The sequence below is a fragment of the Aythya ferina genome (assembly GCF_964211825.1).
Source record: "Aythya ferina genome assembly, chromosome: 9".
NCBI lineage: Eukaryota > Metazoa > Chordata > Aves > Anseriformes > Anatidae > Aythya > Aythya ferina.
Window position 1 is genome coordinate 1,993,781 of NC_140305.1, and position 13,357 is coordinate 2,007,137.

General features: G+C 37.3%; 1 protein-coding gene across 1 annotated transcript in view; it reads left to right on the plus strand.

Moving 5' to 3' along the window:
- Positions 1-13,357, plus strand: part of LOC311441537 (uncharacterized protein) — a 340,215-nt gene that overhangs the window by 12,084 nt on the left and 314,774 nt on the right. The window contains exons 3-4 of the mRNA XM_084529789.1: positions 720-774; positions 1,720-1,838. The gene's annotated coding sequence lies outside the window, so the exon portion shown is untranslated. The remainder of the gene's footprint in view (positions 1-719; positions 775-1,719; positions 1,839-13,357) is intronic.

Below are 13,357 nucleotides of genomic sequence, written 5' to 3' on the forward strand. Positions count from 1 at the left end.
TGTATCTATAATACCCTAGATATGGTACAGCTTTCACTCTGACTAGTACGGAAACATACTGACTAGTATGGAAACTAGTCAGTAAAATTCTGTGTTTGTATTGTGTAAGCAGCAGAACAGTGGCTTATCGGACATAAGATGTTAAGGGTGGAAGAAAATAATTAATAATGCAATCTTCATTGAAATTTGTAGAAGTTTAGTCAATTTACAGACCTTGCAAATGGTACATACCAAGTGGGATACATCAGTCCTTTCCAGATAACAGCGGGCTGAAATCCACGCAGCAGCTGGCGATGCCCTGCAGCTGGTGCATGTGCATGAATACAGACATTGTATTTTCTTGGTTACTGTCAGAAGGAACACCTTGCGAATATAATGCATTAATAGACAAAACAGTTAATCCTCTCCAAATTCTGCACTTTTTTCCAAATATGTTATTTATTTGAGCTACAGGATAAATGACCACTTTGATTAGGGTAAGAAACTTATTTATTGTTGTGCTTGTATAATAAGATATTTTTCTAAGATTTTATTTTTTAATCTTTTTCTTTGTTGCTCCTGGGGTCCTAAAATAATAGCTAACTTTTATCCTTATAAAGAAAGATAAATTCAAGACAAGTTGACAGGATTTTTTCTTGCTTTATTAGTGGAAACATTGTTTAATTAATTTAAACAATGACAGTATTTAAACAAAAACACTTTTTCTATTTTTAATAAAGGTCATTGGATGCATTTAAAGCCTTTGAAGGAAAGACTTTGGTTCCAGAAGGCACTGTAAGTGATGTTTCTTCTTTGACAATCAATCAGACTTGTGTGGTCATTTCCCCTTGGCGTCAGAGCTAAACTGTTATGAGATTTAAGTTTAAATGTGTGAAAAATGGAAAAATGAATGGGTGATTCAAGACTATTATTATCTCTGTCTGGGGAAGGAGAAAAAATAGCTTTCAACAAAAGTGTCTGGGTTGACTGCTAAATTCAGTAAGTTTTTTTTGTTTTGTTTTTCCCTGACACTAAATTCAATTCAGAAGCTAATATTTTAAGGCTTTCTTCTTTACCCTGCAACAGAATGCAGCTGCTGTTTCCAGGATAAACTATGTTGTCCCTGAAAGGGTATATGGGGTAAATTGTTCTTATTTTATGTGATCAATTCCAAAAGTTGCATTTAAGAGGTATATCCTCTGTCCCATTGATTGATAATAAATATATTTGAAACATTCAAACCTTTTCTAAAGCACCTCCAAGTCAAACTGGGGCTAGAAATCTGTATGATTTTAGTAGGCTCAAGAATATTGTCCACTCAACCACAAGTACCAAATGAACTACTACTGAGCTGAAGCTTCAGCTCAGTTGTTGAGTGTTTCCCAGTACAGACCAAGAGCTGGAGTGTTGGTTTCCTGTTGTTCTTTTTGGATGTGTGGTTGCAATGTCATTTTTTGGTGTGCTTTGTGCTATTTCCCATAATTATTGCCTGATTATTCTTGCAAGCTCTCAGTCAGAACTATGTAGTGATTTTTCAGATAATTTTTCTTCATAATTTTTTTAAAGTGTATTTTAATTAACTTTAATATTAGTGTCCATGTGCTTTGGTGCATGTGAGCTTTCTGCCAGAAAAAGTAGCTTTTGTCACTCTGCACATGCTATTTTGTGAAAAAGCAAAACAAACAAAAAAAAAAAACACACAAAAACAAACAAATGAAAAAAACCTTTTCTCTTTCCTAGTTGCTCATGTCTGACATCTTGCATTTGAGCACTGTGACCGAATGCAAGGAGCATGTGATCTGATGCTTTGTGAGCGATGAGACCATGGTTATCGCCGCCATCAGTCAGCAGAGCAAATGGTAGGGATTTCTGTGTAGAACTGTGATTTCTGACTTCTTGTCTCTGTGAACTTCTTGTTCTTTGCTCTGTGATCCTTTAAGTGTTTTTCTCCTACTTACGTGTACATTGGGAAAATGCTGCTGCTAAGATATTTTGTTGGTTGATAGATCATTTGAAAAAAACAAAAAAACAACAAGCATCGTGAAAACCTATCGCTAACAAATGTTGAAAGAATGGCTCCAAGCATTTAACTGTTCTTTGGCCTGACTGTATTCAGCTAGCCTAATAAATGTCAGGAGGCAGTGGGGCAGTTAGGAGTTTTAGCTTCACTTCTGCTTTAGCATAAGTTATGGTTAAAAATATCCACTCTTTCTGGGAATGTACTTAGTGATGAAACTTCTCAAACAGTTGGTTCTGTAAACATTAAATTGGTCCAAATCCATGTTGCCAAATGAAGGCCCTAGTTGTACTCTTATTTGGGAAGTGAAGCGGTTTATATATCCACATATATAAAGGTTGAATACCAGCCCTAGAAAGATAAGGCTGATGTATGAGAAAGTATGCCCTGTCCTACAGTGCGAGACCAACCTAAGTTACAGGCTATGAGACCCTTTTAAGGGGTGCTTGCATTCCTTAAGGTAGGTTCTACAAACGTTTTAAATGGAGCTTAAGGAGTGTGGAGGGGCATTTGAACATGCGTGTCTTTATGGGTATTGAATCATTAGTTTCCATGCCATGAGATAGTGCTGCCTTTTCTTTTTCCTAATCTCTTCTAAAGACAATACAGAAATGGTGCCAAAGGATATACTCAGCCTTTTCTGAAAGGGTTCTTCCTTTGCATGTATTGTGTTCTGTATCTTAGTCCTTGTTGCTGTGCAATAAAATGAAATAGTAAAATCTAAAATCCATAAAAGTCAACTGAAGCATTTTAAAGATGATAATCGTATCTGGTCCTCATAGTCTTTGTGCTTTACTCTCTTGTGTTACCAACATAGATCAGTTTGTAGGGATTTTGCTTTTAGATATAGAACTGTAAAATAATTGAAGAGGGAAGAATCTTCCATTCTTCATGGAAGAATCTTAGGAGTTCATCAGCTAACAGAAAAAAAAATATTAATTATTCAGCATATGGTAATTTTATGCATTTTATTTTTGCTCCACTCCCCCCACCTGTCCTTCCATTTAAGATCCTCCTTTGCGGGAGAACTAATAGAGTAATGCACAATAATTCTTCAAGGGTCTTCAAGATGAAGTTCTGGTGGGGTAGTGTTGCAAGGTTGCAGCCTTTATGGAGGGAGAGACTTAACAAAAAGCAACAACAAACACCAAAAACAAACCAACAAAACCTTAGTAAGGCAACCAATAGGTAAAGCTCAGAGAGAATATACTACAAGCTCTTGCACTGCAAATTTAGCTTACCATGTTAAATATACTGAAGCACATGAAGAGGGTGCAAAATATTGTTATTTTAATAAGCTTGAGATTTCATTCTTCCTATGCTGTTGACCTCTATCCAAACCTGTATTTCACAGATCCAGACAACTTTGAAATAATGTTTTCCTTCTTGACCAAAGAGTTCTCTTATTCTTAGTTATTTAGAAATAGCATTCTTGGTGAGATACATTCTCTGCATCAGTTGTAGGCAGTATTTAATTCTTATTAATAAGGTAATAGTAGTTCAGTATGATTGGTAATGTATTTTGAGGTAAATTTTCTTTTTTTATTTTATTTTGTCCTGGGGCTGCAATTAGGACAGCCTTGAATCATACAATGAGTGACTAAACTTGAAGCTTGAGCTCAAATTAAGAGTTATGTGGAAACCATATCTGCTGTGTGGTAACAGCTGATTTAGTGTTTAAAAGTCTAAATCAAAATTGGTTTTGTAATGCAGTCCTTGCAGTGGAATGTTGGCCAATGAGTTAATGGACTATTCTGACATATAATATTTAAAAAAAAGTGTAATTAAATTAAATTTACAAAACTAGAACCAAATACATAATTTAGTTTCACTTCCTATGAAAACAATTTTCATTTTCTTCCTCAGCTTTACTTAGTGTGCTATAAATTGCCATCACTGAGTTGTTTCTATGGAATGTGTTTGGTACAAACAGAAGTGACTGTTCTTTTCTATGTGTTTTAGGGTATTTTAGTGCCAACCCCCACCTAAACTGTCTGCAAGAGTTAAATCTGACTTCCTTTGAAGTAATGGAAAGGCTTCATCAATTACTTCAAAAACTGGAGCAACTAAGAGGACATCATTTAGTTCCTTACTTTAATTCAGTCAGAATGCTTTAGTGTCCCAGAACTTTTATTTTTAAAAAACAATTTATTTTTAGTGAAATTTTGATTATTATGATGGAAAGAAAAGCAACAAACAAACAATGTTATCCTTAATGGTAAGGACTAGTGCTGCTGGTTACTTTCTGAGTAGAAAAATCAGTAGAAAATAAAGTCTATGTTGCTGGTCTCTTCCATCATTTAGCAAATATCATTTTTTTTTTCAGTTTGATCACTGGGAGCCATTCTTTTTCTGTTTAATTTCTGCTTCTTTCAGACAGTATGCAATCTCCCATTCAGTTTCATGAAGCATCAAGTATGTTCTACCAACCTTAGTTTGTTCCAACCCTTATTATCTGTTTAAATCAGGATGCATTTCATCAGGTGCAGTGGTTAGAGAGGATAGCTGGACTCTCATGTACACCACTTAAATAAAACAAACTTACAGTATATGAGAGGCAAAAATATGAGAGACAACAAATTCTTTGTTCCTGTACATGTTTAAAATCATGGGGAAATAACAGACCAGGTGCTGCTGTTTTTCGTTTTGTTTTTGAATATGGTTAGAGTGAAACACGAAGTATCAGTTCATGAGAGGAAAAATGTGATATGGAAAGAAATATTAGCAGCGCCATCAGTTTTGCTGGTTCCTGGCAACATGGAAGTAAGAACAGTGGGAGGTGGATATTCCTGTGTAGACATTAAGATATTTATATAGACATGGTCAATTTTCTGTTCTAGATTTCCTATAATTATTCTTAGGACATTTTGTAATGCACTATCCATTTTCAAGGTTGTAAGAGGCTTGGATGAATTGAGCAAATACTTTAAAGGAAAATAAATGATGTTTACCACTAGTCATCCTGCTCTTTGTCAGTGTGAACAATAAAAAAAAAAGTCTACGATGCCTGCTTCTCCTTTGTGGATTCCTTTTTCCATGAGTAGTTTATGAGTAATAAAATTAACGAAGCTTGGCTTCCTTACGTTTTCACATATGGTACTACATTTCTTCTGCCTTTGGAGAAATCATATGAACATTCTAACTAAGAATTTTAGTGGTCTAATGGTTAAAGACTAATACTGAGCTCTGCTAGTGGCTTGTTACATAAATGTTCACTCTTTGCCCTTCAGCTGCCCCATCTATAAACAGAAACTGGTTATAATTTTACTATTTCTGAACAGTTCTTTGAGCTCTGCAAATCACAAAAGAGACACGGAGGTATTGCAGGGTATCTGGTCAGTCTCTGTGATAACAATTTTAGAGTGCTGGCTAAGGAAGAAATACACCCATGGTGTATTCACCAGCACAACCTTGGGAGGCTTGACTCATATTTTAAGACCCATGTCAATGTATTTTTACGCTCCCTGACAGTTTTGTTTGCCTATTCTATTGTCTAACCTATTTTTTTCTTTTTAAATCATGTCTCTCTCCCTCTCTCTCCCTCTCTCTCTCTCTCTCTCTTTTTTTTTTTTTTTTTTTTTTTAGCAAAACTGACTCTGGCATATGTCTCATATCAGATGGTATACCAGATGCGTATACCACATCTTGACTGGAGTTGGGGACTTTGTCTTAATGACTTGATGCATTACACTTTAAATAACGTTTCCCTTTGTATTGTGGTGTTTTATTGTAAAGTTTGAACTGGCAAAATACAGAATGTTATTCCTTATGTTATATCAGTAAATTTTAGAGAAACTGAGAGATGGAGCAATAGACTATGCGAGAAAAAAACTAGTTGAACATGGACTTTCCAACTTCTAGTCCTCTGTCTGCTAAACCACTTAATAATCGTCATCAGTTGAACTGGTATTGCTGAAATGAAAACAGGCCATAATATTGAATGGACCCTCATTCCTTGGTTACAACAGAAGCTATAAAACCCAAGCAAAAGATTTCTCCCACTAGTCCAATTTATATTGATGAAAAGAATAAAGATACCTCCCCCCTCAAATCAACAAACCTTCATGCTCAATTTGTAGACAAAAAATACCATGCTCTGAATCTGCTCCACTTTTTATTATTTTATAATATTTTAATTTTAATCTAACTACTTTATTTTGAGAATGTTTGTTTTTTTCCTTCCCAGGAGATTCCTTTTGACATGGAAAAATTTAAAAAATTTCTTAAATGAAATATATTATAATTTCAAAGGAGTCTTGTCAAGGCAGTCAGAATAAATGGGGATTTACAATTTTGATTTATTATACAGTTGTGGAGGAGGAAACCATCTGTGTTATCTGGTTTAAACATAAAGCACAGCAAGCACTCCTAAGTAATACAAGATATATAAGCAATTCTCAGTATATTAAATATTGTTGTGGTTTAGTATATATATCCAGCATAACAGGTAATGTCAGAAATGTCCACACACATCTTAAAAATCTGTTATAAGAAGTAATAAATGGATTTCTATCTTTTCCTTCCCTGCTGGTTGTTCATGAATGGTCCCAGGCTGACACGGGTTCTCTGCTCAATTTGGCTAATACTAGCATTTCCTCTGTGCAATCAGAATAAGACAAAATATAAATGAAGCAAATATGGGGCTAGCATATAATTAGTATGGCTGAGTCAAATAGAAATAGATTTCATTATAAACACTAAAGACTTAGTTAAACTTTAGATTGCTTTGGATCTGGTAACAGTGAAAAACTTGGGGTTCTGAAGAGGAATGAATTTTTCAGAAGACACCTTTATATGGGAAAAACATGATTTAGCTAATTAAAACAACAAACTTATAAGTCATGTAAAACTGCCTAGGAGAGCCGCAATGTAGGTAATAGGAAAGAAGCTTTTACAGGTGCATTGTGATTTTTTCCCTACCTTCTATAGAAATAACTTCAGTACAAGCTTATTTCAAAGTAGGTAGATTTTTATGTTTGCTTGATTTGTTTTTATTATTATTTATAACAGCTTCATTTAGTAGCATTTTTGAGGTACAAATATCATGGAAGCAACTGGAAATTTAAAACGAGGATCAGAGTAAGAGACTTATAAGATTTAAATGGAGAAAAAAAAAACTAGCTGGATCTACATCAGCAGAATAACTGACATTAATGATTGTACAGGTACATTCATATTTGGATCCCTATTTGAATACTTTTTAAGGGGCAATAACACCATTGTCCATTTGTGTCTGTGGAGGCCATGTGATATCTGAATGCTTGGCTGTCATGTATTTGGTATTAAAAGTTTATAGCCTGATGGAAGCTGTAAATTTCTAAATAGAAAAAAGTTCCTGTGTATGATAAAATTGTTCTAATGCCTTCACTTTTAATGTTGATGCTCTTAGAGAAAGTGAAGCTTTTTTTTCTCCTTTCACTCTCTTGGCATTTCTATTTCATATGTCAAACATCTAGTGTATGCAGAATGTAGGGAACTCAAGTTCTTGCACAGACGTATACTTTGAACATATTCACCTTCACAGGGCATTACTAATGTGTCTAGACTGTCATTTGGAAAAGACTTGGAAGCAGGGGAGATGATGTTCAGTTCTGCTATTGCTTTGAGTGAAGTTGTTATGTGACATGCCATAGAGCTTTGGACCAGGTCTGGGGTTCTGCATTTTGTTTCTAGATCTGCTGTTGACATGCTGTGATAAGGTGCAAGACTTTCAATTTCTTCCTGCCTGCGTTTCTCGAATTGCAGAAGTAGTGTGACGTTAGTATTTACATAAAGGATGCATTCTCGATCAGAAGATAGAATTCTTTTTACTGGTAATGACAGAGTATCATCAATTACCTTGCATAATTATCTCTATAAAGATAACAATATTGGATGGTGCTGGAGCAGTGTCAGTTCTGTTAGTTGCTGTGTGCCAGTTGTCTATGTGATTGGATACTACAGTGAAAAGGATGTCAATAGGCATGCACAGATCCTGTTCTGTCTTTGCTAGGGCAAGAATGGAGGCGGGAAGGGTGTTGAGTCTTTCTTGAATAAAAAGTTGAATCTGAGCCTGTCAGGGCAATTGTGATGGTGAATGTTATTTACTTACCTTACAGTAACTCTGTGGCTAAAATTTATTGTTTGATTCCTTATTTAGCTGTTCATCTTTGAATACTTTTGTTTTTATTTAAGTTCCAACTTTTAATATAGGTAGTGGTTTTGCTACACAGATACTTAAAATCATAGAATATCCTGAGTTGGAAGGGACCCTTAAGGATCATCAAGTCCAACTCTTGACACCGCACAGGTCTACCCAAAAGTTCAGACCATGTGACTAAGTGCACAGTCCAATCTCTTCTTAAATTCAGACAGGCTCGGTGCAGTGACCACTTCCCTGGGGAGCCTGTTCCAGTGTGCAACCACCCTCTCTGTGAAGAACCCCCTCCTGATGTCAAGCCTAAATTTCCCCTGCCTCAGCTTAACCCCGTTCCTGCGGGTCCTGTCACTGGTGTTAATGGAGAAAAGGTCTCCTGCCTCTTGACACCCCCTTACGAGGAAGTTGTAGACTGTGATGAGGTCTCCCCTCAGCCTCCTCTTCTCCAGGCTGAACAGGCCCAGTGACCTCAGCCGTTCTTCGTACGTCTTCCCCTCTAGGTCCTTCACCATCTTCGTAGCCCTCCTCTGGACATTCTCCAACAGTTTCATGTCCTTTTTATACTGTGGTGCCCAGAACTGCACACAGTACTCGAGGTGAGGCCGCATCAGTGCAGAGTAGAGCGGGAAAATCGCCTCCCTTGACCTACTAGCGATGCCGTGCTTGATGCAGCCCAGGACACGGTTGGCCCTCCTGGCTGCCAGGGCACACTGCTGGCTCATATTCAACTTGCTGTCAACCACAGACCCCAGATCCCTCTCTGCAGGGCTGCTCTCCAGCGTCTCATCGCCCAGTCTGTACGTGCAGCCAGGGTTTCCCCGTCCCAGGTGCAGGACCCGGCACTTGCTCTTATTGAACTTCATGAGGTTGGTGATCGCCCAGCTCTCCAACCTATCCAGATCCCTCCTTTCCACCCTCATTCGAGTCCACAACTCCTCCAAGTTTGGTGTCATCAGCAAACTTGCTCAAAATACCTTCTATTCCTACATCCAGATCGTTTATAAAAATATTGAAAAGTACCGGCCCTAAAATGGAGCCTTGAGGGACCCCACTGGTGACCGCCCGCCAGCCTGACACAGCCCCATTTACCATAACCCTTTGGGCCCTGCCCGTTAGCCAATTGCTCACCCATCGTATGATGTTTTTATTTAGCTGTATGGTGGACATTTTGTCCAGTAGGATCCTATGGGAAACAGTGTCAAAAGCCTTGCTGAAGTCCAAAAAAATCACATCAGCTGGTTTCCCTTGGTCCACCATACGGGTGATCTTATCATAAAAGGAAATCAGGTTAGTTTAGGCAGGACCTACCCTTCACAAACCCATGCTGGCTGGGACCAATGACTGCTTTGTCCCCCAGGTGTGCCTCAATAAGTTCGAGAACCATCTTCTCCATGATCTTACCAGGCACTGACGTGAGACTGACAGGCCTGTAATTGCTAGGGTCTTCTTTCTGACCCTTCTTGAAAATCGGCACAACATTTGATAGCTTCCAGTCTACCGGGACCTCTCCAAATTCCCAGGATCGTTGAAAAATAATCGAGAGAGGTTCCGCGATGATGTCCGCCAGCCCTTTAAGCACCTGGGGATGAATCCCATCCAGACACATGGACTTGTAGGGATCCAGGTGGAGTAGCAAATCCCGCACACGTTCAGGGTCGGTTGGGAGTTTGTCATCCCCACTGTCCCGGTCCTCCAGCTCAGGGCACCCTGGGTCCTAAAGCTCATCATCGGCATTGAAGACAGAGGCAAAGGCGGCGTTAAGCGTCTCTGCTTTGCCTATGTCATTGTCTGTGAGGAGACCTTCCCTATCAAGGAGCGGCCCTATGTATTCTTTAGTTCTCCTTTTTCCATTCAAATATCTAAAAAAACCCTTTTTATTTTCTCTCACAGACACAGCCAGCTTCAACTCTAGGTGTGCTTTGGCCACATGAATTTTCTCCCTACAAACACGAACAGCATCCCTGTATTCTTTCCATGACACCTGGCCCTCCTTCCAGTAGAGTGTTTCACTTCTTGGTTTACAGAACACTCTCTGAGTGTTACACTTCTTGGTGTACAGAAAATTCCTACAATGTAATAACGACCAATGACCACATGTAAAATCTACCTTAATACACTCTAGATGAGCTCCTTTCTTGGTAGACTTCTGTGCTTTGGCACCTTCTGTTTTCTTATTATGCTCTGTTGTAATGACTCTTTTGTGCTAGAGATTACTTTAATTTTCACGGCTTCATGGTTAAAGTTATTTGGATAATACCACAGAATAAAACCATCCTATTTTTAAACCTAAGGTTAAACAAGATTGATACTCATTTGTCCTGGGTTATTTTTAATACCAATGTGCTATTTTTGAGGATCACTTCTTGAACTTTTTTTTCCGGTATTTTTGGCTGGGTTCACTAGGGGCTATGTAAGAAATGATTTAACTTATGATGCTTTCTTACTTATTAAGTGCTTAAAAATTTTTGTTGTATTTTTGCGTGAATATTTATACTACAATAATAAATAATTCCTCCAAGTTTGAAAAGTTTTTCTGCAAGGTGCTCTGAGCATGCAATATGAAAATTGTGCTGTGAGACTCCTCAGAAATCTGCTGCATTACAGGATTTGAGCCTGTGGAGACCAGTCAAGGAATAGGAGTGATAAGTATTTTTTCATGAGGAAATGAAACATAGAAAGAAGTGGTATGTGTAAAACTTCCCAGAAGATCCAAGATTCTTTGTTATGTGTGTTCACCAAGAGTCAGTACAGTTGTGTTACTTAATGAATATGTTTAAAGAAGTTTTACTTTTAGTGAGAGGTTTCTGTGATGTACAGTATTCTAGAAAGCTATATTATTTGCCTGTATTTTTGAAAATTGTGGAATGGTGTTTGGAGTTGTGGAAAGTTATTAATAGCAAGAGAAAGTATCAAATTTTTAAAGGTCTTTGGAAGAGAAGATGGCAGACTATAAGCTTTGATTGGTAGGGGAAGAAAGTGAATGTGCTTCCCAGTGATGGGGACAGCTGGCTTCTTTTCGAATAAATATTCAAGAAAGCAGGCAATGAAACCTTGTCATTCCTAATCAGGAATGGATTCCCAAAGAAAGGCTAAGTAGAAGAAGAAGCAGCCTAGAATTTTCTTATGGTTTGTAATCTCCCATTTTGTTCATGATATTGTTTCTTGGGGTGATTCCATATTGTATCCCTGCTTGGAGCTCTTTTGGTGGATATTTAAAATATTTTTCAGGTTCTGTTTCCATAGTTATGTTTGCTCTCTTACTTTAAAGTCTCGCTGCAAATGCAATCTTTGTCTATTAGTGCATAAGGGAAAAGAGAAAATTCATCTTCTATGGCTTGAACAACAAAATTGATAGTTTCAATACTTTATATACTTGACTAGACTCTGAAGTCTTTGCCATTTAAATCTAATGCTGGGAAATTATTAATTATGGACCAGGAGGAATAATGAAAACCTATTAGTAATGATAGTAAGTGGTAGAAAATGTACGCAACACATAAAGAGCTGGTTAAATATGTCAACAGCAAATAGCTATGAAAGAAAGATTGTCTGGATTAAGATTACTTCTTATTTCCTTGAGGATTAGTTTGGAGAAAATTACTTTGAATTTTATTTTTATTTTTTAAAATAACTTTGGCACAAACAATTGTGTTATGCTGATGAAATCAATTGACAAAAAAAATTAGGAGGGACTGTGAAGGCAGCAGACCACTTTATATTATAAAGGAAAGAATGGGACAGGCTTGGAGACAAAAATAATAGAAAATCAATAAAACAAACCGCAGGGCTGTGTACCTGGGAATCAAAGCATCTTTTCTGGAGGCTCACAGATTGAAATAGTTGAAGAAGAAGAGGATCTGTGTGCATTGGTTGGTCGCAGGAAGAGTATGAGCCATCAGTGTGACATGGCTGTGGAAAAATGAAACATATCAAATGAAGTGATCCCAGAGTGAATACCGATACTCATGTTCAGTCACTTGAGACCTTTATTGGTATGTTTTTGAGCAATTCTAATCATTTATGATCAAGAGATGTGGGTCCAAACTGAAATGTCCAGCCAGAATCATCAGAGGACTGGAGAACTCCCTGTACAAGAGGAGATGAAAGCACTTGACTTACTCAATGTCAAAATAGAAAAACTGGAAGAAGCCTATGGTGGCTGTTATATCAGGAAAAATAAAAGCTTTTTTTTTTTTTTTTTTTTTTTTTTTTTTTTTTTTTGGTACTTCACCTAATATTGTCCAAATGACCATGTATAAATGTACATTTGTATTTTAAAAAAGAGTTTCCAGTTATAAGAACATGAAAGTTCTGCAATTGCCTAGTTACTTCAATACAAAGAGAAATTGAAGTGTTTGTCCAAGTTGTATGTAACCCTGTTACTCTCAGTTAGACCATGACAGAAAGTTATATTTTTGAGACAACAGCAGTGTAATGAATTTCTAGGTCAAATCCCAAGTTCACAGTAGTCAATAGGTGGTTGGTCAATGCTTTTGAAGCAGCGGTTGCTTACACACTTCCTGTAGGTTAAAGCTGAAGCTTCAGGTCTGTGGCCCAGGACAACTCATTTAACTGATCCTTAGCAGCGCAGTAAGATGGGGAGTAAAATTAATTTATTCAGCCAAACTGAAATAAACCCTTTAAAATATTCAGATAAGTACTTTATCCTGAATATATATAATTTCAGTTTCTGATTTCTCAGAAGGTCCTCACTTTGAGTTTTTCACTCCTTCTATATGAACACTGAGATCTTTGTGGATTCTTTAACCTAGCTGCCTCTGTGGCCTCAGTTAATGTTTTGAAACCATGCATTATTGTGTTTATGATTTCAGCTTTTGTAGTATATGTGGAGAAACTAATGACAGTATGTTTTGATGAAAACAATTTCCTCTTTAGAATATATCAGCTGTGGTCAGCTCTCCTGATAATTTTGGCTCATTATACTCCAGGCTTAAATGACTGCTAGGTTTGGGGTCTGTGGCAGAGAAGAAATGCTCATTCAGACTTGAAAGTGACGCATTTGCTGCCTTTCACTTTTCATGAATTCACAGATGACCAGATTTCACTAGCTTGTGAAATTCAAAACACCCTCAAAGTCCAGTGGGGAATGCAGTGTTTTGTGGATCACGTTAAGTGTGTAGATCACAAGGCCACTGTGCAGACCTTCTATGTAGAAGAATTTTCTTTTATAACAGAACGTGACACTGAATGTATATGCAGAAATT